Source organism: Pipistrellus hanaki, assembly GCF_964339955.1.
Source record: "Pipistrellus hanaki genome assembly, chromosome: 6".
NCBI classification, from domain to species: Eukaryota; Metazoa; Chordata; class Mammalia; order Chiroptera; family Vespertilionidae; genus Pipistrellus; species Pipistrellus hanaki.
In genome coordinates, this window is record NC_140508.1 from 51,040,202 (window position 1) to 51,049,570 (window position 9,369).

The window sequence follows — 9,369 nt, forward strand, 5'->3', positions numbered from 1 at the left end:
GGGGAAGGGGGCGTGCGCTGGCCGTTCCCTGGTCAGTGCATGCTCCACCGCAGCACCCAGACACCCTTTCCGCTTTTTTTTTTTTTTTTTTTCACTTTCCCCCCCAGATCAGCTCTCCTCTTAAACAGAATCCGCGCAGATTCAAACACCTGGGTCTAGACTCCTGGCTCCTCGGCCAACCCATCTTCAATCCAAATAAAACCCTCCCCCGCTTCTCTGGGCGGCAGCTCAGAGTCCCAAATCTAGACCCCCAGTTGCTCTCTGTCCCCTCCCCCATTTGCCTGTTAGATTCTCCCTCCCCTACATCACCCCGACTTGAGAGGCTCTCCACAGGTGAGACCCTGAGCCTGCGTAGAGTCCTGGGCCTCGGACAGTTTGTCATGCTGCGGCCACTGTCTGTCGCAGACTTTTCCCAGGCAGCATCCTGAATCCTGGGTCCCCCACCCCACTGCCCAGGCTGCCAAAAACTCCAGGGTGTTCTTTCCAGGAGAAAAAGTGCAGCACTAAACATTTCTGCTTCCCCTTGGCAAGGAGAAAGCACTCAATAAACGTGTCTAAATCTGCATTTAGGTCTTTTGTAAGAAGGTCTCTGGGAATGGGCTTCAATGCTCCACCCCAGCCATTACATAAAATAGGCGGGCACCTCCGCTGGCAGACCTGTCTCTGGTTCTTGTCTCCTCCCCAGGCCACCAACTTGCTGCTCCCACACCACCCCCATCCCAGCTCTGATGGGTGGTGCACCCGGAGCTGTCCCAGCTGAGGGCTTCTGCAAGCTCAGGCCCAGGGCTCCTGCCATTCACTCGGCGGGAGCTTATTCTGGCCTGTTAGGTGCCAGCTCATGGGGTCACACTCCCACCTGCACTGTGCCTGGATTTCACATATCCATTTCTGAATGTGGGGACAGCAGAATTACTCTGGCCGAGATGAAGCATTCTGTCAATCTCCTTCTTAATCTTTTCTGTTCTGCAATCACCAGTTTAACTTCAAGTTTCTTGACTCAATGGTAGAGGTCTCCAGAAATTGTGAAACACCGCAGTAACAAGGAACACTCTGGGTACACCTTGAATATTCCCTTTGACCAGCCCTCCCACTCCCAGGGCACACCCAACCCCAACCCCAAGCATCCCACGGGAATATTGTTCTAGGTGCTGTACAAACTTGGTCATCTCGCTTCAAAATGGTTGTGAGCACAGAGGGCAATCTTAGGACAGACACTGCTTTCAAAGCCTGACTCGATGGTGTAAAGGTGATTGATTCCCTTTCTCCAAAATGTTATGGGCGGAGGGGCACAAATAGGAAGGAGGATGAGATAAGGGAGTGTAAAAACATTTATGGTTTCAAACCTAAGAATAAAAACGGGGAAAGCAGAACTTGAAATCAAAGTCAGGATTTGCAAAGTGAGCGTTACTCATGTAAGTTTTAAAAATACGTTAATAATCACACTTCTTTCGGCATTTAAAAAAATAATTTTATTGATTTCAGAGAGGAAGGGAGAGGTATAAAGAGAGATAGAAACATCATTGATAAGAGAGAATCATTGATCAGCTGCCTCCTGCTCACCCCACCCTGAGGACCAAGCCTCCAACACTGGCACATGCCCTTGACTGGAATTAAAACCAGGACCCTTTGGTCTGAAGGCTGATGCTCTATCCACTGAGCCAAACCAGATAGGGCTCTTTTGGCATTTAAAAAAAAAAAAAAAAAAAGTGTACAGAAGAAAATGATAAGCCCACATTGAAGAGAGCTTTAGAGCATTCAGCATTGTTTTTGTACAGAAATCACGGTCCTCTCTGGAGCTGAAAGCAACCCCCTGGGAGGCAGGACCTGTGCATGACCTCCTGCTATGCAGGTTGCACAGTACAGGAAGCCACAAGAAGCGGTGGGGCTGCAGTCCACAAAGAGCCCAGCTCACCAAGCCTTTTTTCTGGGGGAGGAGCCACAGGGGTGAGTGAGGGGGGTGAGTCTTTTAAAATTACCTGTCCAAAGAGGGATTTTTGGGGAATTTATAGGATGGTGACTGATAGGCCAGCTGGTACAAACCATCTTTCCCTAGAGCAGCAAAAAGATAAACAAAAACATCATTACATTAGCAACACAATGTGAATCTTTGGCTTAACAAACAAAGAAACAGGAGTTTGGTCTCATCTTCCTGGAACCCTAGTTGCTGTGTGTTGGTGCCTGAGCCTTGTGGGGCCCGGCCAGGATAAGAGCATGGATGGAGCTGGGAGAGTAGCCTGGCCAGGTGCTGGCTTCACAAGTTGATTTGAATAGGCTTTGACTCCTTAAAACAAACAAACAAAAACAAACAAAAACCAACTATGAAATTCAGGAACTATGTTCCCCTACTCCCTAACCCAAACTATGAAAAGTGAAGTCCTGTTACTAGAAATGGCTGAGTGTGGTGATGCCTCCAATCATACCTAATTCACACAAAACCTCTAAGGCAGGTTTCCCTGGCTCTGAGGGCGATGGAGATTTGGGTCTGTAGACCCGACAGGGAACACCCTGTGAGCAGATGAAAGGTACCGTGTGCTCCAGTCCGGAACTTGTGCCCCACGCCCAGCTTTCTGGCACCCACCACAACAGAGCAGAGCAAACATTTCACGTGATCAGGGTTATCTGTTTTAATTAAGCATGTAGACTAGACTGTTTATTCATTGATTTCTTCCATTCTTGTTTCATGTTGTAATCCCAGCACCTAATCCGAAGAAATGAGAGGAAGATGCAGTTTATCCTTTTCTCTGAAAGATCAGAAAACTCTGAACACCCTGTGGAATTTTTCTTGACAATTTTTCTTTTAACACATAAATATTTCTTTCTGATTTCCTGAGGCTACATCGAACGACGCAGACACATCACTGGGTTACGAATATGTTTGAACATATCCTTTGGATTCTGAACTAATAGACTGACAGTTGAACTTGTTGCTGAGAACAGAATATGAATATTTTGCTTTGTAGGCCATTCCTGGAAGAAAGAGTACAATTCTATAGTTTTCTGGCTCTGATTATACCAAATCACTTTGATAATGCTTGATTCTGCTACATTTCTATATACGTCGAGCTCATAAAAATATTTTTCTTTCTACAAAGGCTGACAACAACAAACACACCTATGCTTGTATGTACTTAATATGTTTGCATACATTAGCTCACATCATTCTCCCAGTGCCCCACCAAGATGACAGGGTGAATGTTATTACCTAAAACCTCACAGAAAAGGGCATGGCCTTTTGGATCTGATCTGTTAGTAGGAGGGGCAGGCTAGAGGCCCACCCACTGCTTCTAGGTTGATGCTCTGCATCCTCTAAGCTGGGATTTCCCGCTCTAGACGTGAGAGCATGAAATGTACGCAAGTCACAATCAATGATTGAAACAATCTGCCACAAGCCAAGAACGTTCCAAACATTTGTCAGCGTTACCAGTCGTTTGTCATCCAAGAACAAGATTTTAACTCAGGCTTAGCTTTCCTACGAGGGTCTTTGTTGCCCTGCCCAGCAGTGACTACCACATCCGCAGGGTGGTGACAGCTCAGGAAAGAGGCACTGCCTTTCAGAAGGAGGCTTGTTCCTGATCCCCTGTCATGGGGCGAGGGAGAGTAAGCCTGAAGAAAATGAGCCCCCTCCCCACTGAAAAAATATCTCTGCTCACATTCCACAGAGAAAGCTTAATGAGACCATCATGGGCTTTTACTTGATCATTTGTCTTAAGTGAGATCAGTCGTATTTATAAATGAGAGTTTTGTTTGGAGGGGAAGGAGAAGTTATTTCCTAGTCTGGGTGGGGGTCCAAGTGTCGTTCCCTCTGGGATCCTTCACAACCAGAGGCCAGGGTGCCAAGAGGGCAGGAGGCAGGAGCTTAGAACAGTAAAAACAAAACAGGCAACAACAGGACAATGACTGGCTTCTTTTGCAATCTTGCGTAGAGTGCCCAAATCATCCAATTGGTAATGCTCAATGCATGTATACCTTGATTTAGGAGAATTAGCATTTTTTAAGAACATGAGCCAAGTTGTCCAACAGTGTGTCTTTACAACACCATTTATGACAGCAAGGAGTTGAAAGTAACCTACACGTGTATGGTGGGGATGGTTCAGTAAACCATGCGTGGAAAGAAGTATACTGCCCTCAAAAGCTGTGACGTGAAGTGGGTGTTGATGGGACACGTGCTATAGGGGGGTTCACTAAAGTCTTTGCTGTTCCTCTAACGCCTCCGCTGTGTGTTGAGGTTGGCCAGAAATCTTCGCACAAAATGAATTACTGTGTTCCTTACGGGACTGGCCTCCGTTTATAAGCCCCAGGAGTTTTTAACACCTCACCCCCTTGCACTGCATTGTTTGGGAGTAAACTTTAGTAAAGTTCTAACCTTTTTTGGCCTCCTTGCTTGTATTTCAGCTCCAGACACAACTGCCTGTTGGGCAGTCCCCCAGCCTGTGGAGAGGTGGGAGTAGCCACCCTCATGCCCACCTTTGTCCCTCTGCCCTGCGCCCTCTGCCGGGGGCACACATCTCACACAGAGCTGGGTTCGTGCGCATGTGCGCACAGACAGGGCTGCTTCTCCAGCCAGTCAGTCCTATTCCGTGGAAGCACCACGTGGGGAGAAAAAAATGTATCATGCTATTTGGCCTTGAAACACAGAGGCCCTTAGGAAAGGTTGACATTCCATAATTTGTTATTTCCCTTTTGGTAAACGACATGCAACTGTTTGCAGAGAGGAGCTTGCCTGAAATCGTCCGCAGCCCCAACTGCTCCCCTAACATGGCGCTGGGTCCAACTAGGAAAGGAGAAGGCCCCCAACTCTCTCCTGGGTTTAGGTGCTTAAAGTCCGGAAAGCCTCAATGCTGTGGATGCAGCTGCTTTGTCGAATAAACATTCTAAAAATACTGATAGCTCTGGAATTAGATTCTCCTTACCAAGGTTTATTAAATGTCAGCACATGAGAAGCCAGAGTGTCAAAACACCCCCACTTTCTCTCACCGCCATGCTGAAAGTACTGGTGCTGGTTAATTTGTGCATCACCAACCGAGGGACCCTTTGGTTGCTTCTAAGTGTTGGCAATCATGAATAAAGCTTATGTAAATATCCACTTGCAGATTTTTGTGTGGACATAACTCCTTTGGTTAAATACCAAGGAATGCAATTTTTAGATCATATGGTCAGAGTATGCTTAGTTTTGTAAGAAACTGCCAAAATGTTTTCCAAAGTGGCTGCACCATTTTGCATTCCCACTAGCAATGAAGGAGAGTTCTTATTGCTCCACATCCTGGCCAGCATTTGATGTCAATGTTTTGGGCTTTGGCCATTTTAATAGGTGAGTGGTTATATCTCATTCTTGTTTTAATTTGCAGCACCCTGATGACATATGATATTGAGTGGATTTCTCAATGGGCATTGTCAAGGCTTATGATAGCACAAAAACTCAAACTATTTGTTCAAAAGTACTTAAAATCATGTTATCTTCGATATTTCATGAAGAGCATTTAAATAATCATCATGGTGAAAACTAAACCTGTGGGTCTTACATGCAATTAATTTTTGGTCAGGGGTTGCTTTTATGCTGACTTAGTTTTAGGAGAGTGCCACCAGCCTGTCTGTGCTTTAGACATTAACGGTGCTTACTGGCCCTCTCAGGCCTCATATGCTGTTAGCAAGTTCTATGTGTGGACACCTGGGTTGACCCACCTTTTGGCTATTGTGACTAATGCTGCCATGAAATAGGTGTATAAATATGACTCCCTGCTAGAACACCTTGGGAGCTAAAAGAAAATATCAGGTGCTTGTGAAAGAGAGCCTTCTGATGAAGCACGGCAGCTTCTGTGACATCACAAAATGGATTCTCTATAAAGCTCAATGATGGCGGTTCTGATCACAACTAACATATCTTGGGCCAACAATGTCTTCTTAAAGGTATAACAACTGTATTATGCATGCTTGCCAAGGCACAGGATCACTCAGGAAGAAAACCTCACACACAAAAATGCCAGTCAGCACAAGGAATCGAGTAACTCTAACAGCAACAAAACCAACTTGCCCTTCATCGCACAGACCAAAGAACTCAGCATCCTCTTCACCTAATTCCCTCATGCTGCCTTCCTCCAACACCGTCTCCCTTTCCAGCCAAGTTCTTTCATTCAATCATGCCACTTTTTCCCTTACTCACTCACCCCTTCTGCCAAATGCACTTGCCTGCTTTCTTTTACATATTGCACTTTTAACGGGAAAGAAGTGCTTAATTGTCCAAAAGTCTAGGCATCGTCGCTGTCTTAAGCTGCAAATCCCAAGAGGGTGGGGAAGGTCCTGGCTTCATTGACTTTGAGCTGGGAGCTTGCCCGCATTTCCTGCTCCTCTGACAGAAGTGGACGTGTGAATGCGACTGTGGGAATCAGGGTGAATGTCTGGCAGCAGGTCCCCTTACTCCACCCTTTCCTTCCCCCCCCCAAGCCGCTCTGTGGCCTCTGTCCCATCAGGGGGTGAGCATCTCATCAGCATAACCAGCTAGCTTGTGTTGTTACCTGCAACCAGGAGGCAGATTTCTGGGGGTTCTTTTTCCCCCACAACATGCAGTAGGGGGAAAAGTCCTCCTGGCTGCTGACATTTCTGGCTGCTCTCAGAGCTTAATCACTTTCAGTGCTAAACAATAGCTTCTTTCTGGGCAGAAGAGAGTCCAGTCCTGTTTAACATTAGCACTCCAGAGTTCATTTACAAATTCTCTCTTTCTTGGCTCAGGTCAGCCTCCGAACAGAACATCTGCACTTGGGAGGGCGTGTGATCTCTTTTCTCTGTATTTCTTAGTCTCCCTGCTTCCCTAGGTACAAATAATGATGGTTTTATTGTCATCCTTCCAATCCTCGTGTGCTTAATATTTTTAATCTCCAGTCAATATTTCTTAGAAGTTGAATAGTAAACATCCGTGTCTTGTCCCTGCATTATTTGTTTTCCCATGACTAAAACAAATATCTTACTTGTATAACTGAACAAAATGTACACCTGGCATTGGGAGCTTTGAGGAATTCTGCTGTAATGGGGACCTTGCTGATGCCAATCATTTAAAGTTTATGATAATCATCTATAAAGTTCTACCTGCTATTAGTTTATACAATTTTATTTTATTTGTTTATTTTTTGTTAATCCTCACCAGAGGATATTTTCCCCTATGACTTTTTAGAGAGACTGAAAGGGAGGGAGGGACATATAGAGAGAAACATTGATGTGAGAGAGACATATCCATTGGTTGTCTCATACATGCTTCTGGACCAAGGCTGGGGATTGAACCTGCAACCTAGGTGCATGCCTTTGACCAGGAATCAAACCCATGATCCTTTGGTGCATGGGCTGATGCTCTAACCATTGAGCCAAGGCTTCGATTTTATTTTTTAATTAGCATACAGTAGAATTGACTTCTGAATGAGCCAGTGTACCAGTTTATGAACTTCAGCACATGTATAGATCCATGTGACCATATATACAGAAGGGTTCCATCACCCCAAAAATGCCCTCATGCTGCCCCTTGACAGCCACCCTTCCTTCACCCCTACCCTGGTAATCACTGGTCATGTCATAAACAATGGGATGCCAGGCCTACTGACCATGATGTCCTGCAGGTCAGAGGAATACATGTTTTGGGGCTTGGACAAGTGGAGTGGCTGATGCCGTAGGAATGGAAGCAGGGCAAGAGAGGCTGGAACCAAGGAAACAAGGAGGCCACCTGCCTTCGTTCCGCCTAACCCGATCTCCCTTTTCTTCCTAACACTGTTCTGCTTGGTGTTCTCTGATTGGTTAGCTGCCATTTCTCTGCACCTGGGTTTCTGGAGAATCGGCATCCTGTTCACAGTGGCCACTTAGCCCAGGAAAATTCTTAGTTTTCCAGGGTAAAGGGTGGGCCTGTGGTCTGGGTGTTGAGTTAAGCTTGGTTAAGCAGAGCTGCCTCAGATTCTGGAGACCAAGCTCTGGAACTGGTGATGGGGACTGAACACCATGGTAATTGGAAGCATGATCTAGTGTTTTATAAGTGGATCTGTAAACAATAGTAACTTAGATAATGCTTATGGTATACTCCTTAAATTCTCAGAATATGTCATATCACTTCTCCCTCTAAAAAGCAACCAGCCTCTGGTCATTCTGCTTTCTTTGTTTTCGCTCATAGTGACCCTGTTCCCCAAAAATCCTGCAGAGAAGAGAAACCTAGCTCCTTAAGCCAAAATCAGATTTCTCCCTACTGAGTTGGCTGAAAAGCATTTTTTGCCCAAGAAGAAACGGATTGCAGCGCCACTTGCTGGACATACTGAACTGTGCACACATGTGTTTAAACAACTCATTTACTCAACTCATTTCTCCTGTCCCCAGTACTCAGTCAACTGAGATACTGGGGACAGGAGAAAAATTTTAGAGGGCTCAGAGGATACCAATTTCCAGTTGCTCAGAGTCTCTGTGTACTCTCTCCAGAGCATATAGGCCTGGGAACATGTGGGCAGTGGAGCTACTTGCTATCTTCCTTCTTGCCTTCCTGAAGGTTTATTTCCCCCAAATTCATGCATTGAAGCCTGATTCCCATGGTATTTGGAGGTGGAGTCTTTGGAAGGTGATTAGGTACTGAGGGTAGAGCCCTCACAAATGGGATCAGGGCCCTTATAAAAGAGACCTCAGAGAGCTCCCACTGGCTGCCTGTGAACCAAACAGTAGGCTCTCACCAGATGTGAGATCTCAGACTTCCAGCCTCCAGAACTGTGAGAAATAGATTTAGTTGTTTGTTATAGCAGCTCGAGCAGACCAAGACACTCAGTGCCAGGCATCATTCTAAGTGCCGCATGTTTATGAACTTTTTACAAGCCTCAAACAGAGGGACAGTATGAAATACCATAGTATATTATTGGAGACCAAGGGCACCCCTCCTTAATCAAGGGCACCCCTCAGTTACATATTTTGTACTATTTCAAGGGGCAAGAGGTAGAAAGTGATGATTAACATTATATTTCCAAGCAAAAGAATTCTGTATCAAGAATAAATTGTGTAGTTTCTTACATTTTTTAAAACATGACCATCCTTTATTTATTTACTTTTGCTGTTTTCAGAGAGAGAAAGGTAGAGAAAGAGAGAGATAGAAACATTAATGATGAGAGAGAATTATTGATCGGCTGCCTCATGCAGGTCCCCTACTAGGGATCTAGCTGTGAACCCAGGCATTTGTCCTGACCAGAACTCAAATGGTTCATGAGCCGATGCTCAACCACTAAGCTACACTGGCCAGACATGTTGTTTCTTACATTTTATTCAGATTTGTAGGAGGAACATCATCATTACTTGTTGTCAAAAGATTATCGGTGCTATAAGTGCATATTCACTTTTTACTTGAACCCAAGCCTCTTTGCTCTTGTT